Genomic DNA, 21,022 nt, shown 5'->3' with positions numbered 1-21,022 from the left:
CCTCCCTCTATTTTATAATAGTAAGTGGGGTTCGATTCCCCAACCCGGCTGGTTGCCGTTTTGGAGTTGGGGGAGTGGTCACTGCTCCACCTCCACCCCCCCCCAGGAGGTGGGAGGTAGAAAGCCTCTCTACTGTGTGTAGACGGATATATGTGTGTATGTGTGTGTGTGTATATTTATATATATATATATATATATATATATATATATATATATATATATATATATAATATATTGTGACAGTGTGGCAAGGAAAGGGTGCATTTCCCACACTGATCCTGCAGAAATCTCCACCTGTGGACTAATCAATGAGGCAGCAGAAAGGGCAAGGGTCCTTAACCCCTTAAGGACCAGGCCATTTTACACCTTAAGGACCAGAGCGTTTTTTGCAATTCTGACCACTGTTGTCACTTTAAACATTAATAACTCTGGAATGCTTTTAGTTATCATTCTGATTCCGAGATTGTTTTTTCGTGACATATTCTACTTTAACTTAGTGGTAAAATTTTATGGTAACTTGCATCATTTCTTGGTGAAAAATCCCAAAATTTGATGAAAAAAATGAAAATTTTGCATTTTTCTAACTTTGAAGCTCTCTGCTTGTAAGGAAAATGGATATTCAAAATATATTTTTTTGGGGTTCACATATACAATATGTCTACTTTATGTTTGCATCATAAAATTTATGAGTTTTTACTTTTGGAAGACACCAGAGGGCTTCAAAGTTCAGCAGCAATTTGGAAATTTTTCACAAAATTTTCAAACTCGCTATTTTTTATGGACCAGTTCAGGTTTGAAGTGGATTTGAAGGGTCTTCATATTAGAAATACCCCATAAATGACCCCATTATAAAAACTACACCCCCAAAGTATTCAAAATGACATTCAATAAGTGTATTAACCCTTTAGGTGTTTCACAGGAATAGCAGAAAAGTGAAGGAGAAAATTCACAATCTTCATTTTTTACACTCGCATGTTCTTGTAGACCCAATTTTTGAATTTTTGCAATAGGTAAAAAGGAGAAAATTTTTACTTGTATTTGAAACCCAATTTCTCTCGAGTAATCACATACCTCATATGTCTATGTTAATTGTTCGGCGGGCGCAGTAGAGGGCTCAGAAGGGAAGGAGCGTCAAATGGTTTTTGGGGGGCATGTCACCTTTAGGAAGCCCCTATGGTGCCAGGACAGCAAAAAAAAAAAACACATGGCATACCATTTTGGAAACTAGACCCCTCAGGGAATGTAACAAGGGGTAAAGTGAACCTTAATACCCCACAGGTGATTCACGACTTTTGCATATGTTAAAAAATAATATTTTTTTTACCTAAAATGCTTGGTTTCCCAAAATTTTTACATTTTTAAAAAGGGTAATAGCAGAAAATACCCCCCAAAATTTGAAGCCCAATTTCTCCCGATTCAGAAAACACCCCATATGGGGGTGAGAAGTGCTCTGCTGGCGCACTACAGGTCTCAGAAGAGAAGGAGTCACATTTGGCTTTTTGAAAGCAAATTTTGCTCTGGGGGCATGCCGCATTTAGGAAGCCCCTGTGGTGCCAGAACAGCAAAAAAAAAAACACATGGCATACCATTTTGGAAACTAGACCCCTCGTGGAACGTAACAAGGGGTAATGTGAACCTTAATACCCCACAGGTGTTTCACGACTTTTGCATATGTAAAAAAAAAAAAATAATTTTTTACCTAAAATGTTGGTTTCCCAAAAATTTTAGATTTTTAAAAAGGGTAATAGCAGAAAATACCCCCCATAATTTTTAACACAATTTCTCCCGAGTACGGCGATACCCCATATGTGACCCTAAACTGTTGCCTTGAAATACGACAGGGCTCCAAAGTGAGAGCGCCATGCGCATTTGAGGCCTGAATTAGGGACTTGCATAGGGGTGCGACATAGGGGTATTCTACGCCAGTGATTCCCAAATAGGGTGCCTCCAGCTGTTGTAAAAGTCCCAGCATGCCTGGACAGTCAGTGGCTGTCTGGTAATACTGGGAGTAGTTGTTTTGCAACAGCTGGAGGCTCCGTTTTGGAAGCAGTGGCGTACCAGACGTTTTTCATTTTTATTGGGGAGGGGAGGGGGGCTGTGTAGGGGTATGTGTATATGTAGTGTTTTTTACTTTTTATTTTATTTTGTGTTAGTGTAGTGTAGTGTTTTTAGGGTACAGTCGCACAGTAGTTTCTCGCTGGCAGTTTGAGCAGCGGCAGAAAATTTGCCTCAGCTCAAACTTGCAGCCGGATACTTACTGTAATCCTCCGCTCATGTGAGTGTACCCTGTACGTTCACATTGGGGGGGGGGGGGAACATCCAGCTGTTGCAAAACTACAACTCCCAGCATGTACGGTCTATCAGTGCATGCTGGGAGTTGTAGTTCTGCAACAGCTGGAGACACACAGGTTGTGAAACACCGAGTTTGGCAACAAACTCAGTGTTTTGCAACCAGTGTGCCTTCAGCTGTTGCAAAAGCTACAACCCCCAGCATGTACGGACAGCGGAAGGGCATGCTGGGTGTTGTAGTTATGCAACAGCGGGAGGCATACTACTTTGGCTGGGGATGCTGGGGATTGTAGTTATGCAACAGCTGGAGACACACTGGTTTGCTACTTAACTCGGTGTGCCTTCAGCTGTTGCAAAACTACAACTCTCAGCAGTCACCGACAGCCAACGGGCATGCTGGGAGTTGTAGTTATGCAACCAGCAGATGCACCACTACAACTCCCAGCATGCACTTAAGCTGTTTGTGCAAGCTGGGAGTTGTAGTTACACAACAGCTGAAGGTACACTTTTCCATAGAAAGAATGTGCCTCCAGCTGTTGCAAAACCATAAGTCCCAGCATGCCCATAAGTGCATGCTGGGAGTTGTGGTGGTCTGCCTCCTCCTGTTGCATAACTACAGCTCCCAGCATGCCCTTTTTGCATGCTGGGAGCTGTTGCTAAGAAACAGCAGGAGGCTGTCACTCACCTCCTGCTGCTGCTTGATCGCCGCACAGGTCAGTCCCGCCGCCGCCGCCGTCGTCGTTCCTGGGGCCCCGATCCCAACATTAACGCCGGGGATCGGGGTCCCCAGCACCCGGGGTGCACGTCCCGCACCCGCTCACGTCCTCCGGAAGAGGGGCGGAGCGGGTGCGGGAGTGACACCCGCAGCAGGCGCCCTGATTGGTCGGCCGGTAATCCGGCCAACGAATCAGGGCGATCGTGAGGTGGCACCAGTGCCACCTCACCCCTGCAGGCTCTGGCTGTGGAGACCCGATTGACCCGGAATCGCCGCAGATCGCTGGACTGAATTGTCCAGCGATCTGCGGCCATCACCGACATGGGGGGGCATAATGACCCGCCTGGGCGATATGCCGCGATGCCTGCTGAACGATTTCAGCAGGCATCGGGCACCGGCTCCCCTCCGGCTAGCGGCGGGGGGCCGGGAAAGGACAGGACGTACTCCTACGTCCTCGGTCCTTAAGGACTCGGAAACGGGGGCGTAGGAGTACGTCCATTGTCCTTAAGGGGTTAAAAGCAAGAGAAACAGAATAATCTGGGCTCTCCCCTAGACAGAAGTGGCTGTTAGAGGGGGGAGACACCGTGTCCAGTGCCAGGCGGGCACAGCAAGGGCTGCTGAGGACACAAGCGTGGACTCCCGGAGTGAGAGACGCGGCTCCTGTAACCTATAGCAGGTGGCTGTACGAATGGGACTTTATGTTCAAATGTGAACTCTGTCTTATAAGGCTGCAGGACTTATTGTGTTTAAACTGGCAGGGAAAAGCCCATCAGTTATTAGTCAGGGCATGCTACATGTGTAGTGAGTGGCTAGACGGCCTAGGAGTTATTTTTAGGTTTTGTTTGTTTTTGTTTATCCTGCACCCCGTTTAATAAACCTGGCGCGGAGTCAGAATTGCAGAAAGGACTCGCTGTTTGCCGGTTTATTGTGGAAAAACGTGTCCTTTGGCTACGGCAAAGGACGATCCCAGAGTGAAACCCTTTACAATATATATATATATATATATATATATATATATATATATGTATATATATAATATATATATATATATAATGTGTGTGTGTGTGTAGATATGTATTTGTGTGTGTATGAGTATGCATGTACAGTGACCCCCCGACTTATGATGGCTCTGACATATGATCATTTCAACATATGATGGCCTCTCAGAGCCCATCGTATGTTGAAGGCAGCATCGACATATGAAGCTGCTGTGTGTCGGCCATCGTACAAACAGCTATCTGACAGCGCAGACAACTTCAGCAACTGACAGATAGTTGTTTAATGTGCCCCGTGTGCCCCGTTCTGCCTCCTGTTACTCACATGCTGTCCTGCTAACTCACGCAGGCTTCTACTGTGAGCTCCGTGTAAGCCCCCCCCCCCCCCCCAGTGCAGCTATAGCCAATAGCCTGCAGCATCTTGCTGCAGGCATCCAATGAGCTGCTGGCTGCCCTCCCCTTCCTATAGAGCTGTAGTCGTCAGGATCGTAATGGAGGACATTCTGTCTCCCCTGAAGGTATTTAAAGAACTGTACAGTACTGTATGCGATGTCACACATCACATACAATACATATACACACTATACACCCCATACATCAATGTTTCCCTATCAGTGTGCCTCCAGCTGTTGCAAAACTATAACTCCCAGCATGCCCAGACAGTCAATGGCTGTACATGCATGCTTGGAGTTGTAGTTGTGCAACAGCTGGAGGCACCCTGGTTTGTTAAACACTCCCCATACACTCCACATACAATGGTCATCCCAGAACCAATTAGCAGTTTCCCATAGAGATATGTATTCAACATTCAATGGTTCCGAGGCCCCAGAACCAATTACCATTTTTACATAGACATATGTACTCGACATATGATGGTTTCAACATATGATGGTTCTCCTGGAACCAATTAATATCATATGTTGAGGGACCACTGTAGATATACTGATGTATATACACCCACACAAAAAAAAAAAGGTAGCTCTTCATTGTCTGGAGCTCTCCCAAATGGCAATCTTGCACTATTGCAGCCTTAGTGGCCATGTGTGAGTTGTTTTATTCAGTCATCCTGGAGGATTACATACTTTACATTTTATACTGCAGCCTTGGAGATAGAGTTTAAGTCACTTTGTCCGTTTGGTGTAGATTGGCACTCTCTTGTAGCCAATTTTTGCATTGCACCCTAATTCTATTGAAGCCTTGGCCGGCCGACAATATCTGCAGTCTCAAATTCCTAGTGTCTGCATTGGGGCTGCTTTAATTGTTTGTCACCCTGGAAGGTGTCCTGATGTATGCTATACATGAGCTCCTTAATGTATCCCTCTGGTGTCCCTGTTTCTGCATCGTTGCTCACTCATGGAGCATGTCGCACCACCGTATCATGTTGAAATGCCAGGGATGCATAGTTCTTGGGAAACTAAATGGGATATATCCAAGATATCTGTTCTCTCCTAACACACTCTTGGCGTTCCTGTTGGACACTTAGGTTGCCTTTGAGGCTCCTCATCTGTCATGTCTGCCGGCCACCCATCCTGGATGTTCTTGGCACTTCATACTATATGTTCCCTCCTTCACAGGCTAGGCATCTTGTGCTCCGGATCCTCTCATCCAGCACAAGGGTTCCCTGGGAATATCCCTGTGTGGGCAGGGTTTCCTCCTGACGTCTCTGTGCCAAGCAGTGGTCTCGCCTGTCTCTCATCTCCCAGCTCCTGCGTCGTCAGCTGGCACTCCGGTACCTCTCTGCTGGTGCGAGGTGTCCAAAGGCATGACCGTTCCCTACTAGGCACCCATACCAGTCAGTCAGACAGTGGTCTGCATGGTTTCCTCTACCACCTGTCCCCACCTGTCACACATCTCTCAACCGATGTATTTGCACTTGAAGTTCCGGTACCTCACTACTGTGCGAGGTATTAGATGGAATGACTCGCTATCTGCTCTGGACCCATACCAGTAAGCCAGACAATTGTCTGCATGGTTTCCTCTGCCGCTTGTCACAAGTCTCACGGCTGAGGTGTCTGCGGCTGCAGTTCCGATACCCCACTGCTGGGTGCAGTATATGGAGAACTGGCCCGTTGTGTCTTCAGGACCCATACCAGTAAGCCAGGCAGTGGTCATCATGGCTTCCTCTTCCTTTTGTCTCACGACTCACGGCGGTTGTTTTCGTGGCGGCAGTTCCGATGCCCCACTGCTCAGAGCGGTATATGGAGAACTGACCCAATGTGTTTTCAGGACCCATACCAGTAAGCCAGACAGTAGTCTGCATGGTTCCCTACATCACCTGTCACACACGTCACGGCTGATGTATCTGCGACTGGAGTTCTGGTTCCTCACTACTGAGCAAGTTGCCGATGTGATGCGTAGTTGTCTTCTGTGGGTCCACGCCAGTAGCCAGACAGTGGTCTGCATGGTTGCCTACACCGCCTGTCATACATCAAATGGCTGATGTGTCTGCGTCTGGAATTCCAGTCCCTTACTCCTGGGCAAGGTACCGATGGGATGAAGAGCTGTCTTCTGTGTGTCCATGCCAGCAAGCAAGACAGTCCTCTGCATGACTCCTGCACTGCCTGTCATACATCAAATGACTGATGTGTCTGCGCCCGAGGTTCCGGTTCCTCACTACTGTGCGAGGCGTCTTCTGTGGATCCATGCCAGTCAGCCAGACAGTGGTCTGCATGGTGGCCTACACAGTTTGTCATACTTTCAGCGGCTGATGTACGTGCAGTTTGAGTTCTGGTGCCTCAATCCTGGGTGTGGTGCCGATGGGATGCATCATTGTCTACTTTGGATACCAGTCAGCCAGACATTGGTCGGCATGGTTTTCTACACCGCACAGCTGGTGTATCTACTTCTGCGTTTCCGGTTCCTCACTACTGTGTGAGGCGCCCGTCGGAGTGTTCCATTCTCTATGGTGGACCCATACCACTATGGTGGACCCATACAGTGGTCTGTATGGTTTCCGTCACCGCCGGTCATACGTCTACAGACTGATGTATCTGCGGCTGGTGTTCTGGTACTTCGTTTCTGAGCAAGGTGGCCATGAAGTGACTCGTCTTCTTGGTCCTATACCTGTGTGCCAGGTTGTTGTCTGCACGGTTTCCTGCACCTTCTGTTACTTATCTCATGGCCGGTGTCTCTGCGTACTGGACTTCCGGTACCTCACTACTATACGAGGTTCCATTGGACTCACTCGCTATCCCCTAGGGACCCATTCGGTAAGCCAGACAGTTGTCTGCATTTCTTCTTCTGCCGACGGTCTCACGGCAAATGTTGTTTGCGGCTGGAGTTCCAGTGCCCCACTTTTGGGCGTGGTATCTGGAACTGACCCAGCGTGTCTCGTGGACACTATACAGGATGTCAGGGACGCTTTCCTCGGTCCCTCTGGTTCCCTCTCTTTCTCCAGGGGGCGGGGTTTCTTGGCCTCCCTGCCCTTCCTCCTTCAACCCACCTACCATGCATTGTCACCCCGTGGGCGGTAGTTCACCATTGCCTTAGTAGTTTACATATGAGTCTCTCCGAGTTGTCTCATGTGCTTTATCCAATGCACTACATACTGTTTTACAGGGTTTTGCTGCTTGGCCAGGTCCCTCTCTGCATGCCTGCTACTCTGTCTACAGGCTGGTATCTCTCTCCATTGTGTGTTTCCGTGTGCTGGACCCGACGTTGCCACGGTCTCCTTCCCACAGGGCCAGACGATGTCTGCTTGGTGTCCTAATCTCCCTGGTCACCTCCCCCATTCGGCTGCTACGGCAGCTGTAGTCCTGTGTCTCTCTTCCAGGTGCAGTTCTGCGGAGTGTATGCATGTGGGTTCTTAGGTCTTTTTCTTCCTTTTGCAGCAGCAGCAGCATCACTCTGTTCTCCTTCTTGCCTTGCACTGTGGGTCTGCTCCTCCCTTTCCGCTGCTCCCTTGGAGGTCTGCAGTTCTTTAGGGTCTACAGTCTTGGTACGCCACTGTTTCCGTGGGCTCTCCATGTCTGTGTTCCTACATATGCCAGGACTGCTCTTTGAGGCAGACCCCTCCTTCCCTTGGCTTGGTGGGGTGCGCCCAGGGGTTTACGGTGATCGTTCCCGTGGTTCCGAAGCGGCTTTGCACCTCTGTTATGACATGGGGCCTGCCGGGGTGCCTGTTTGTTCAGCCCTTCCCTGTTCTTCCGGGTGTTCCCTTCTGGGGTCCCTGTCCAGGGTGACTCAGGTGCCTATCGGTCACTGTCCGGCATGGCTCTCAACATGTCTTGATTTTGTTGCCCAGCTTCAGTGTACAGGGTTCCGGTCCCTTTTGGGACACAAGGTGGCTCCTCCACGTGGCAAGGGTTGCCGCTGGAGCCTGGGGGTTTTCCTCCACCCACTTATTGCATTCCCTGCTCCTTCTGCGCCTAGCACGCTTGCCAATCCCCTTTCCACAAGGGGTGCAGGGATCAGGGTGCTTGTCGTCGGTCCGTCATTGAGTTGTCATCTCGAACCCCCCCCCCTTGTTTTTCCCTCCTGGAGGGACTGTTTTTTTGTTTTTGTTTTTTTGCTGAGGTACGTTTAACATTGCTTTTTACTGCCTCGGCTTGTGTTCTTTCTGTTCACTTTCACAGCCTAGTGCTCTCCCTGCAAGGGGTGTGTCATTCTTATCCTTTTGTATGTGTCAGGCGTACTGCATTTACTCTGCGGTTATCTGGAGTGACCCGTCCTATGCCCAGACCCTGGGGATCCAGCTGGGTTCTCATCGGTTCTCTCTCCATTCTCCTTCTGACGCGATGTCCCTTAGGGCTGCTCGGGTCTACTCGGTCCATTCTGGTCTATCACTGTTGGTCCCCTTATGAGGCCCTGTCCTGCGCGGCTGCGGTGTGCCTTCTTTTCAGGCGGCTTTCCGATTCCTTGAGCCTTGGTGATTTTTCAGGTCTTGGTCATTTGTAGCAGCCTGGCCCCCGATTACTCCGCTATTCCATTCGTCGGGCAGTATTTCTGTTCTGCACTCCTTCACTTCTTATGGCCGTTTTTTTCGCCTGGGGAGTTTTTTTGCGGACATCGGTTTCCCTTTTTTCCTAGGTTTTCTTGTCTCTCTATATGACCCGGGTGCCTTGGGTCTGTACAGAGGACGGACCCTTCCTTGGGTCATGGTCCATCTCCTTGAATGGGAATTTTTCAGGGAGCTCTTTTTCTGGGCCCGGTGTGTCTTTGACCTGGGGGCTCATCCGCAGGCCTTGTGGACATGTGAGTTCATTCTTGGGACTGTTTCCTTCTCGCTGGTGGTTGTTTTTTCCCACCCTAGGGGACTGCTTTGGTATGTCCCATCAGTTGGTGTCCCCCAATGAAGAGCTTTTTTTGTACTCCCCGTAAAAGGAGATTTTTTTTGTACTCCCCGTAAAATCTTTCTCGTAGCCTTTATTGGGGGACACCGCACCCACCCATTTCTTTTTTCAGTTTTCTTGGGTTCTCCAGGATTCCTTTCCAGGGTCCTTCGGACGTACTTCCTCGTGGGCTTCTACTGTTTTGTGACTAAACTGGTTGCCTCACTGCAGGTGGGCGGGTATATCCTGCCAGGGAGGAGCCCACTTTTTTCTTTTTTTCTAGTGTCAGCACCTCCTAGTGGCAGGAGCATATACCCATCAGTTAGGTGTCCCCCTAATTCCAGCCAAACTCTCTGCAAAAGTCCAATAGCGCTCCTTCACTTATGAACCTGTTGTGCGCCCGCAGAGCAGTTTACGTCAACATATGGGGTATTTGTTTAAAGGCTTTTTCTTCTATTCCCACTTGTGAAAATGAAAAATTTGGGGTAGCACCAGCATTTTAGTGAAAAAAAAAATCGAAATTTTCATTTTCACGTCCAACTTTATAAAAAAATTGTCAAACGCTGTACCCCTTGTTACGCTTCTTTCAGGGTGTAGTTTCCCAAATGGTGTGTCTTGTGGGGAGGTTTTGCTGTTCTGGCTCCATGGGGGCTTCCTAAATCTGACATGCCCCCCAAAAACCATTTTGGTAAAATTCTCTCTCCTAAATCCCAAAGTAGCTCCTTCCCACCTTAGCCATGTTATTTATATATAAATAAATATAAACATTTGTGGTGCAGTGATGTGGAAATCCTATCGCCCGTGACATGTAGTTCTTGGTGCCGGGCAGGTGAATTTCTCATAGATTTAGCCCTGTATCGGGCTAGCAGGGCCGGAGCGACTTCCCCCCCCCCCCCTTTTTTTTATTTAATTTTTTTATAATGCCGGTGTGAGGTGCAGGAGCGGATGCAGACTTGCATGGGACGCAAGTCTGCACCTCACAGCGGCGCTCAGGGTGTATGGATTGGGCTCCTTACTCCTGCCCGCTCCATACTCGGCAGCCCCCAGCTGATTTCAGTAGACGGGGGCCACCGCTAATAGCCCGGCATGCTGCGATCGCCACGGCCGGCTATTAACACTTTAGATGACCGTTGTCACGGTGACATTGGTGTCTAAAGGGATCTTTTAACCATCCCCGGTGGTCTAGTGGGGTAGATCCCTCCCCCCCCCCCGCAGCGTGATCGCCGGAGGGCTTACCTCTGCATCCGTGGCTGCCCCCATAGATCTGCATTTGATTGAACCTGCCTTGAGCAGGCTCAACCAAATGAACACAGATCAATAGAGTTCAATAATACTGCAAAGTGTATAAAAAAATAAGTTTAATAAAAGTTTATAAACACCCATTAACCCCTTCCATATTAGGTTTCCCGCTGCGTATTTGAAAGAGGGCGGTTTCTTCTCTGCTGTCCGCAGCAGATTATCCGCGGCGGAATTTCCGCTGCAAAAAATTTACCGCAGACCCTTCTGACTTCAATGGGGCTTGTGGAAGATTTTCTGCAGCGTAAATTCCGCCTCGGACAATCTGCTGCAGACAGCTGAGAAGAGCCTGCCCCCTTTCAAATACGCAGTGGCAAACCTGCAAATAAATCCGTGCGTGTGAACATACCCTAAAAGTTCATATCACCCCCCTTTTCCATATAAAAATATGTAAACATAATAAAAATAAACATATTTGGTATTGGCGCGTGCATAATTGGCTGAACTATTAAAAAATAAAATTTTACATCCCGTATGGTAAATGGCGTTAACATAAATAAAAATATCACAGAATAGCTTTTTTATGTTTATAACATCATATCCCAGAAAAAATTAAGTCAAAAAGTGTTCAAAAAGAGTTACAAACAGCATATTACGGCACAAAAAATTAGCCCTCATACAGCCCAGTATACGGAAAAATAAAAATATTATAGGGGTCAGGGATTTTCTTTTTTAAATTACAATGTAAAAAAAATAATAATAATTATTAAAATGTGACGGAAACTAAAATTTGGTATTTGTGTAATCAGGCCGACGTAAAGTATCATAATAATATGTAAGTTTGACCACAAGGTTAATGGCGGGAAAAAAACAACTCAAAATGTGCTTTTTATTAAATTTTTTTCAATTTCACCTCACATTTTTTGTTTGTTTCAGAGCATAAGCTATGGAAAAATGAAAGGTGTCATTACAAAGTATACTTCCCCTCAAAAAACAAGCCTCATATGGGTCTGTGGATGGAAAAATAAGAGTTATGGCTATTATAGGAGGAAAAAACGAAAGTGCATAAGACCCTTTTTTCTTACTATTTTGGTTGAAATTATTTTATCTATCAGGACAAGTGGATTTTCTTGAGGGACAAGTAGATTGTGTTCCGCTTTAGTCCCTTGGTCAAGTAGTTTTATTTTTTTTTTAAAACCCTGGTGGTATCGCCACATGCCTAAATGTCAGAACTATAAAAATATATCAATAATTAAACCGCGCGGTCAATGGCATACACGTGAAAAAAAATTCAGAAGTAAAAAAATAGCATATTTTTGGTCACTTCTTATACCATAAAAAAAATGAATAAAAAGTGATCACAAAGTCTGATCAAAATAAAATGGTACCGATAAAAACTTCAGATCACTGCGCAAAAAACATCCCTGTATGCGGAAAAATAAAAAAGTTATAGGGGTCAGAATTGAACATTTTTAAATGTAGAAGTAAGACAAAATCAAACCTATATAAGTAGGGTATCATTTTAATCGCATGGACCTACAAAATAAACATAAGGTTTCATTTTTACTGAAAAATGTACTGCCTAGAATCGGAAGCCCACAAAATTAACAAAATGGTGTTTTTTCTTCAATACTGTTGCACAATGGGTTTTTTTTTGTTTTTTTTTCGCCATTTTGGGTAAAATGACTGATGTAAATACAAAGTAGAATTGGTGGCGCAAAAAAAAAGCCATCGTATGGATTTTTAGGTGGAAAACTTGAAAGGGTTATGATTTTTAAAAGGTATGGGGAAAAGAACGAAAATGCAAAAACTGAAAAAAAGCTGAGTCCTTAAGGGGTTAAAGGGGTACTCCGGCGCTTAGACATCTTATCCCCTATCCAAAGGATAGAGGATAAAATGCCTGATCGCGGGGGACCCCTGTGATCTCGAATGCCGCACCCCGTTAAAATCAGTCCCCAGAGCGCGTTCGCTACGGGTCTGATTACTGTTGATCACGGGGCCGGAGCATTGTGACGTCACAGCTCCGCCCCGTGTGATGTCACGCTCTGCCTTCTCAATGCAAACCGATGGGAGGGGGTGTGACAGCTGTAATTGTAAGAACATACCCCATATGTGGATGTAAAGTGCTCTGTGGGCGCACAACAATGCTCTTCTGAGCATTGTAGTTTGCCTGCAGAGCTCTTTACATCCACATATGGGGTATTTCCATACTCAGAAGAAGTGGTATTACAAATTTTGATGGGCATTTTCTTCTATTACCCCTTGTAAAAATGTAAAATTTAGGGGGGAAAAATGCATTTTAGTGAAGAAAAAAAAAATATTTTTTTTTTGCTGTTCTGGCACCATTGGGGCTTCTTAAATGCGACATGCCCTCCAAAAAAATACATTTCAGCAAAATTCACTCTCCAAAATCCCATTGCCATTTCTTCCCTTCTGAGCCCTCTACTGCGCCCGCAGAACACTTTACATCCACAAATGAGGTACTTCCTTACTCGAGAGAAATTGGGTTACAAATTTTGTGGAGATTTCTCTCCTTTTTACCTCTTGTAAAAATTCCAAAAATGGCTCTTTAAGAAATGAAGATTTAGATTTTTTTCTCCTTCACTTTGCTGCTATTCCTGTGAAACTCCTAAAGGGTTAACAAATATCATTTTGACTACTTTGAGGGGTGCAGTTTCTATAATGAGGACAATTTTATGAGGTATTTCTCACAGAAAGGCCCCTCAAATGAACTTCAAACTTAACTGGTCCCTGAAAAATTCAGATTTTGAATTTTTATGAACATTTTTAAAATTGCTGCTATACTTTAAAGCCCTCTGATGTCTTCAAAAGTAAAAACATGTCAACTTTATGATGCCAACATAAAGTACACATATTGTATTTGTGAATCAATATATAATTTATAAGGAATGTCCATTTTCCTTACAAGCAGAAAGTTTCAAAGTTAGAAAAATGCAAAATTTTCATGAAATGTTGGGATTGTTCACCAAGAAAGGATGCAAGTAACAACGAAAATTTACCACTGTTAAAGTAGAATATATCACCAGAAAAACTATCTCGGCATCATAATGAAAGGTAAAAGCATCTGAGTTATTAATGCATAAAGTGACAGTGGTAAGAATTGCAAAAAAAAAGGCAAAAGTCCATAAGGTTAAAGGAAAACTGTCACATGTTTTGTCCCGCACTATCCACGGGTACCTGTGGATAGTGTGGGACAAAACATGTGACAGTTTTCCTTTTAAAGGGAACCAATCATCACTTTTTACCCCCTGTAACTATTAAAAACACGTCCTAGAGCATGTGACCATTGTTCCTACCATGTTTCTGTAGTGCATGGCAATGAATGAAAAGCTCCGAAAATCAACTTATAAAATGTCCCGCGCTGTATGTTAATTTCTGTAAGTAGTCACTTGGGCGGTGCTGCATTCCTATTTAGTCACCGTGGCCAGAGCTGAAATCACACCCCTCCTGTCCTAAACACGCCTACATGGGCGTGATTAACAGCCTGGCCGCAGTGGAATCAGCCTCGTCTCTCCTGTCAGCTCGTGCAGGGAAAGGAGAGGGTGAGTCTGCAGACTGCTGGAGTGCCGCTGGGTCCTAGTGCCAGCCGGATACATACACTCTCCTGCTGTCAGTGGAGAGATCAGCGCAGAACATCTAGAGATTGGCGAGGGACACATAGGACATATTGTACTTCAATCCTCCTGTCCACCTGTCTTCTTGGGTAGATTACTAAATGTTAGTTAGGTGTCCTATGGCGCCGTTACATAGACGACATTTTATTGATTTGGAGAGGTACAAGACTTCAACTGGACATTTTTTTTAGACTCTCTTAATATCAACAATTTTAACCTTCTTTTTACCCCACAAATCAGCACGGAGCAGGTGGAATTTTTAGATCTTTTTATTACAGTAAGAAATGGACAACTAAAATGCCAAACGTACAAGAAACCTACTGCTAGAAATTTGTATATCTTGTTTAACAGCTGCCATCTACCCCAATGGCTTTTGAATGTGCCCCAGGGCCAATTTAGACGCCTGAAGAGGAACTGTACTAATGAAGAAGATTTTAAGGAAGAGGCAAAGGTATTAACGGAAGAATTTAAGAAAAAGAAATACCTAGATAAAATATTGATAGAAGCTCTAGACAGGATAAGAAAACAAGAAAGAAAAGAATATTTTACATCAAGGAATAATTTTAAAACAATGGAACAAGAGATTAAAATTATCCTCCCTTTCAACAATCAACACAAACAAATTGAAAATATTATAAAACGCCATTGGGATCTATTACAACAGGACAAAGCTCTAAATTCAATTTTAACAGACAAACCCAGGATAATATATACCAAAGCGCCAAACCTGGGACTAAAATTAGCCCCAACCACCAAACAACCCGTGACTGAAGAAACCCAAAAATCCACAGAGACATGGTTAAAACTGAAAGGTTTTTTCTGTTGTGGAAAATGCGCAAATTGTAGATCCACAGATTTCCCGAAGAGAACAGAAAAGATAACATCCAAATCCAACGGCCTGGAGCATAAAATAATGGAACTCCTTACCTGTGACAGCACGTCTGTAATATACGTAGTTACATGTCTGTGGGCTACAATACATAGGACAGACAAAGAGGACCCTTAAAAAAAGAATACAGGAACATATTCACAATATCAGAATTGGATTCGATAACCATTCATTATCATTACATTTTAAAGAAAAACACAATAGAAACCCAGTAGGACTTACTTTCGCTGCAATCAAAAAGGTTAAACATGACTGGAGAGGAGGGGACCACATTAGAAAAATGTCCAGACAGGAAAGCAAATTGATATATGATCTCCAAACCTTGGCACCATTTGGACTAAACGCAGACCTTGAGATTTTTGGATTCCTCCAACAGTAACATCTATATATATTTTTATTATATTTTTATAATATATTTATATTTGTATTTTTTATTTTATTATATTTCTATATTTTTATTTTTATATTCTTATTGACACATTTCTATTGGCTATTACTACACCACTATCAACAATTTTTGCGCCGTCTTCCTTCTATATAACCAAATAATAAAAACATTTAAAAAAAACTTTTTATATTTTGTGTGCTTTTTACAAACACATAGATATTTTAAAAATACTGGAATATATTTTTTACATAATTTTATGATTATATCAAGTTCTTATATGTTACTTATATTTATATTAATTTATTTTATAGTATCCATCCATTCACATATTACATCATATTTATAGTATATATTTAAATACTGTCTCTGTTGAATTATGCATTCAAACCATCCAACTGATTCTAAATGAATACAATTAGATACATACCAACACATCTCATATCCTCACATATCATATCTACACATCATACATTCCCAACTATATATGTATCAAACCTTACAACATCTTTTTATCCTTTTATGTATCCATTCACTCCATCTTCTTGGATCCATTTCTGGTTTTCCTATTGGCATGGATCCACCTCCTGACTTTCTCTGCCACACTTTCCCTTATCCCTAACTTGGATAGTATATAAGACCCAATATGGTTATCTTTTAAGTTACTACTGAGGACGGACCCAGGAGGTCCGAAACGCGTCTAGTCGTTCAGCAGATTAGAACAATAGACGCTACTACAAGCACTACAGCAACCAGCTCAACCACGAGGCAAAGACAGATACAGAGGATCATCACAGCGCGACCGTGACCTCACATGCGCTCAACACCACGAGGAGAAGCTCATTCATAGCCGCAGGGAGCCGCTACACCAGAGCGAGGACGGACAGCTTACCACTACCGGAGCAGGGAAGGACTTTGCCGAGGCACCGGAGGTATAGGGTAAGAGGTACATAGTACCACCGCTACTCTCCCCTTACCTGCAAAATTCAGCCCTGCAGCCGCTGGAGCCTCCCAGTCTGCGGCCCACTGTGGGACTGCTCTCACACGGCCTCCTAGCTCTGCACACTACCAACGCGGTCGCAGTACCGCGATCATATTCCCCGGCGATTGGCTTACACTTTGCAAGTTGTCAGCGCGGGCACATCACCGCGATCATATCCCCCGCTGTCGGCTGGCACATTGTATTTTGGGAGTCACGCCCGCAACATTATTGGACTGTTACTTTGTTTCTGCGGTCGCAGTACCGCTGCTACTTCTACACAGTGGATATTATTATATGGCTATTATATTGTCGCTTGAACTGTGGTGAACTGTTACACGGTCGGAGCACCGAGATTATATATGTAACACAGTTTGATTAGTGCTTTAGTCTATGGACTCTGCTGATTATTTGCTTACTACTGTCAATTTTTACTTTTGTTTTATTGTAAATACTGGAAAGTGTAAGTGCTAGGGCCCAGCACTTTTTCCTTTTTATACATTATAATAAATTGTACCAAATTTTGATCTATCCAAGTTTTCTTCATTTTTCTTCTTTGTCTCCCCCTTCTTCTTTCTTCTCTTTCTTCTTTCCTCTTCTCTCATTTCACTACATCTATACACCATTTAATTACAATAACCACTCCTTCAAACTGATAATAACTTATTTACACTACACTCATTTTCTTTTCTTTGTCTCCCCCCCCCCCTTTTTTCTTTCCTCTCTTTTTTTCTTTTCTCTTCTCTCATTTCACTACATCTATACACCAATTAATTACAGAAACCACTCCTTCAAACTGAAAATAACTCATTTACACTACACCACCAATAATTCATCAGTTCAAATCCATCTATATTACACCACCAACAATACTTCTCTAAAATTAATTACCTAACACACTCATAACTACATTCACACACATACACCATCTTTTCCTCTTAAGACCTTGAGAACCAGTCAATCTATCTTTCATATTTTATACATTATTTCATTGGGGTAGAAAGGAGATTATACCCTGACTAGTAGTTCTCGGTCGTCCACCAGATTGAGTACATCCCAAACATTGTACCTTTTTCTCTATGTATTAAATTATGTTATACACGTAAAAGAGTGGTGGTGGTGGGGGGGTTGATCTGATGATCACTAGTGCTGATAATCAATGAAGGGGGGGGGCAGAGATGGAGGGATTAGGGGATTAGTGGGAGTACTAGTTATCCACTGGGGGAGGGGGGGGGGGCAGTTTTATGGATTTATTGTTCCATAAAACTGCAACTCCCAGCATGCCCGAAAAGCCAAAGTCATGCATGCTGAGAGTTGTAGTTTTACAACAGCTGGAGACACACTGGTTGGGAAACACTGGCTTATCTCATTAGGTAGCGTCACTCAGTCAGGGTCACTATGTTATAGAAGTTGCAATACTAAAACTCCCAGCATGCCCGGAAAGCCAAAGCTTGTCCGGGCATGCTGGGAGTTGTGGTTGAGCAACTTCTATAACATAGCAACCCTGACTGAGTGACGCTACCTAATGAGATAAGACAGTGTTTCCCAACCAGTGTGTCTCCAGCTGTTGCAAAACTACAACTCTCAGCGTGCACGGACAACCTTTGGCTTTCCGGGCATGCTGGGAGTTGTAACTTTGTAGCAAAATGTAGGCATACCTGTTGGAAAACACTGGCATGTTACCCATTGGTTCACAATTAGTGTGCCTCCAGCTGTTGCAAAAGTACAACTCTCTGCATGCACAGACAGACTTCGGCTCTCTGGACATGCTGGGAATTGTAATTATGTTATACCCCCACACTCCCTTTTCAGTGTATAACATAATTTAATACATACACCTAACATTTAGTAATCTACCTAAGAAGACAGGAGGATTGAAGTACAATATGTCCTATGTGTCCCTCGCCGATCTCTAGATGTTCTGCGCTGATCTCTCCACTGACAGCAGGAGAGTGTATGTATCCGGCTGGCACTAGGACCCAGCGGCACTCCAGCAGTCCGCAGACTCACGCGCTCCTTTCCCTGCACGAGCTGAAAGGAGAGACGAGGCTGATTCCACTGCGGCCAGGCTGTTAATCACGCCCATGTAGGCGTGTTTAGGACGGGAGGGGTGGGATTTCAGCTTTGGCCACGGTGACTAAATAGGAATGCAGCACCGCCCAAGTGACTACTTACAGAAATTAACATACAGCGCGGGACATTTTATAAGTTGATTTTCGAAGCTTTTTATTCATTGCCATGCACTACAGAAACATGGTAGGAACAATGGTCACATGCTCTAGAACGTGTTTTTAATAGTTACAGGGGGTAAAAAGTGATGATTGGTTCCCTTTAAGGGGTTAAAAAAAAAAAAGAAATCGTATCTGTGCATCGGAACAACTAATCTTGATGTGAACCCAGCCTATGTTAAAAATGCTATGAAAACACAAACAAAAAAAAGTGTTACATAATCTGGGACATTATGCTTTCCAGGTATAACACGTGGGAGCCAGAGGAAAATATTTTGGACCCTCGTCTCCTGGTTGCCTTTCAGAACAGGTGAGAGATTAACAAAATATCTATATACAGTGTTATTCCTTAAATCCATTATATATATATATATATATCCAAAAGAAGGCAAGAAGCGGCACTCCAGCAGTCAAAGTGAAAAAGTAGTGCTTTTTATTCACCCATCATATCATTCATATAGTGAATAAAAAGCACTACTTTTTCACTTTGAATGCTGGAGTGCCGCTTCTTGCCTTCTTTTGGATATTTACAAATTTTGAAGCCTGTGGTCTGGGCTTGGGCTCGCTGAGCACCCTCTGGTTGACTTCATTGTGCCACTTCCACATCTGCTATTTGGACTATATATATATATATATATATATATATATATATATATATATATATATATATATATCCTACAACCAAAAGAGGAACTTTTCGAAGGCTTATTTTAAATATAAATGAAGTATGCAAAGTTTCTCATCACACCACCATATAAGGTAGCGTGCCCTCTGATCAGCTCTGGCTCCAGTTAAGTCAGAGATCTCTCCAGAAGGGAAGAGGACCCATTTGCAGACAGCTGTTTCGGGGTGCTTGCCCCTAGTCAGTACAGAGCAGGGTGTTCTGGCTTGGCTGAGGATGAGAGCCAGAGCTGATCAGAAGGCACGCTACATTTTATGGTGGTGTGATGAGAAACTTTGCATCCTGAGGAAAATACTCGTCCCTTATATATATATATATATATATATATATATATATATATATATATATGATTATTTTTGGCACACTTTTTGTGCTTTAAAGCAGAAAGCAACAAATCCAAAGGGGTTCTCTCAATACTGACAGCTTACACTGAAATGCTGCAGCATTTCAGAGCAACATTGAGTTTAGCCCCTTGATTTAGGGCACCATGACGTACATTTGTCATAAATATGAAGCGAGTTCAGGAGCTGTCCTCGATTCATGCACAGCGGATCCAGGCCACTAATGGCAGACATCAGTGATCATACTTAAGTCCTCCATTAACCCTTTAGCTGCTGTGACCAATACTGAACACTGCATCTAATGTAGGTGTAGTGCTCATATACATTCATGGGACCACCTCATGTTAAAATGGCATCTGGAACTCTGCTCACCTCCTCCAGGGCTGCTCAACCTATAACCCCATTTTGTCCCTACTGTGTTGATCTAGAAGATGGTAAAAAAATCCTTATGAGGCTGATGCCAGTTGCCCTCTACCAAAGGAAAAAAAATCCTTTCCAACTCCAAATATGGCAATCAGAATAAATTCCTGGATCAACTTTCTGTCCCTATAGATCTAGTATCCATAACCTGTAATGTTGTTATTCTCCAGAAACTTGTCCAGGCCTCTTATGAACTTCCTTTTTTTTTTATTTTTTATTGCTTGCCATGATCACATGCTCTGACAGAGAGTACCATTATCTCACTGCTCTTACAGTATGGAACCTCTGTCTGTGTTTGGTGTAGAAACCTTCTTTCCTCTGCCCCTTTGTAATAGATACAGTCCTGGGTTTAAATAGGTCATGGGAGAGATCTCTGTACTGCCCCCTGATATATTTATACATAGTTCTTAGGTCATCCCTAAGCCTTTTTTTTCTAAACTAAATAACCCTAATTCTGATAATCTTTCTGGTTTCTGTAGTCCTCCCATTCCCCATATTACTCTGGTTGCCCATCTTTGAACACTTTCAAGCTCCACAATATTTTTCTTGTACACTGGTGCCCTGTACTGTACACAATATTCCATGCGTGGTCTGACTAGTGATTTGTGCAGTGGTAAAATTATTTCCTTGTTGTGGGCATCTATGCCCCTTTTGAGGCACCCCATGATTTTATTTGCCTTGGCAGCAGCTGCCTGTCGCTGGTCGCTACAGGTAATTTTACTGTTAACAAACCTCCTAAGTCCTTTTCCAAGTCAGTAGTACCCAAAGTTTTCCAATTTAATACATATTCCTTGCTTGGATTTTCCCCATGTGCAAAACATTATACACTGCTCAAAAAAATAAAGGGAACACTTAAACAACACAATGTAACTCCAAGTCAATCACACTTCTATGAAATCACACTGTCAATCAGTTTTGCTTCCTGAGTGGACAATCAATTTCACATGCTGTTGTGCAA

At 43.9% G+C, this 21,022-nt stretch overlaps 1 protein-coding gene across 2 annotated transcripts in view; it reads left to right on the top strand.

Moving 5' to 3' along the window:
- TBC1D16 (TBC1 domain family member 16) overlaps positions 1-21,022 on the top strand; it is a 564,967-nt gene that overhangs the window by 512,758 nt on the left and 31,187 nt on the right. For both annotated transcript variants that reach the window (XR_008849569.1, XR_008849568.1), the window contains exon 13: positions 18,866-18,931. The gene's annotated coding sequence lies outside the window, so the exon portion shown is untranslated. The remainder of the gene's footprint in view (positions 1-18,865; positions 18,932-21,022) is intronic.

This window comes from Hyla sarda, chromosome 13, assembly GCF_029499605.1.
Source record: "Hyla sarda isolate aHylSar1 chromosome 13, aHylSar1.hap1, whole genome shotgun sequence".
In the NCBI taxonomy this organism is placed as follows: Eukaryota; Metazoa; Chordata; class Amphibia; order Anura; family Hylidae; genus Hyla; species Hyla sarda.
The sequence above is the reverse complement of the archived record's forward strand: the minus strand, read 5'-3'. Positions and strand labels throughout refer to the sequence as shown.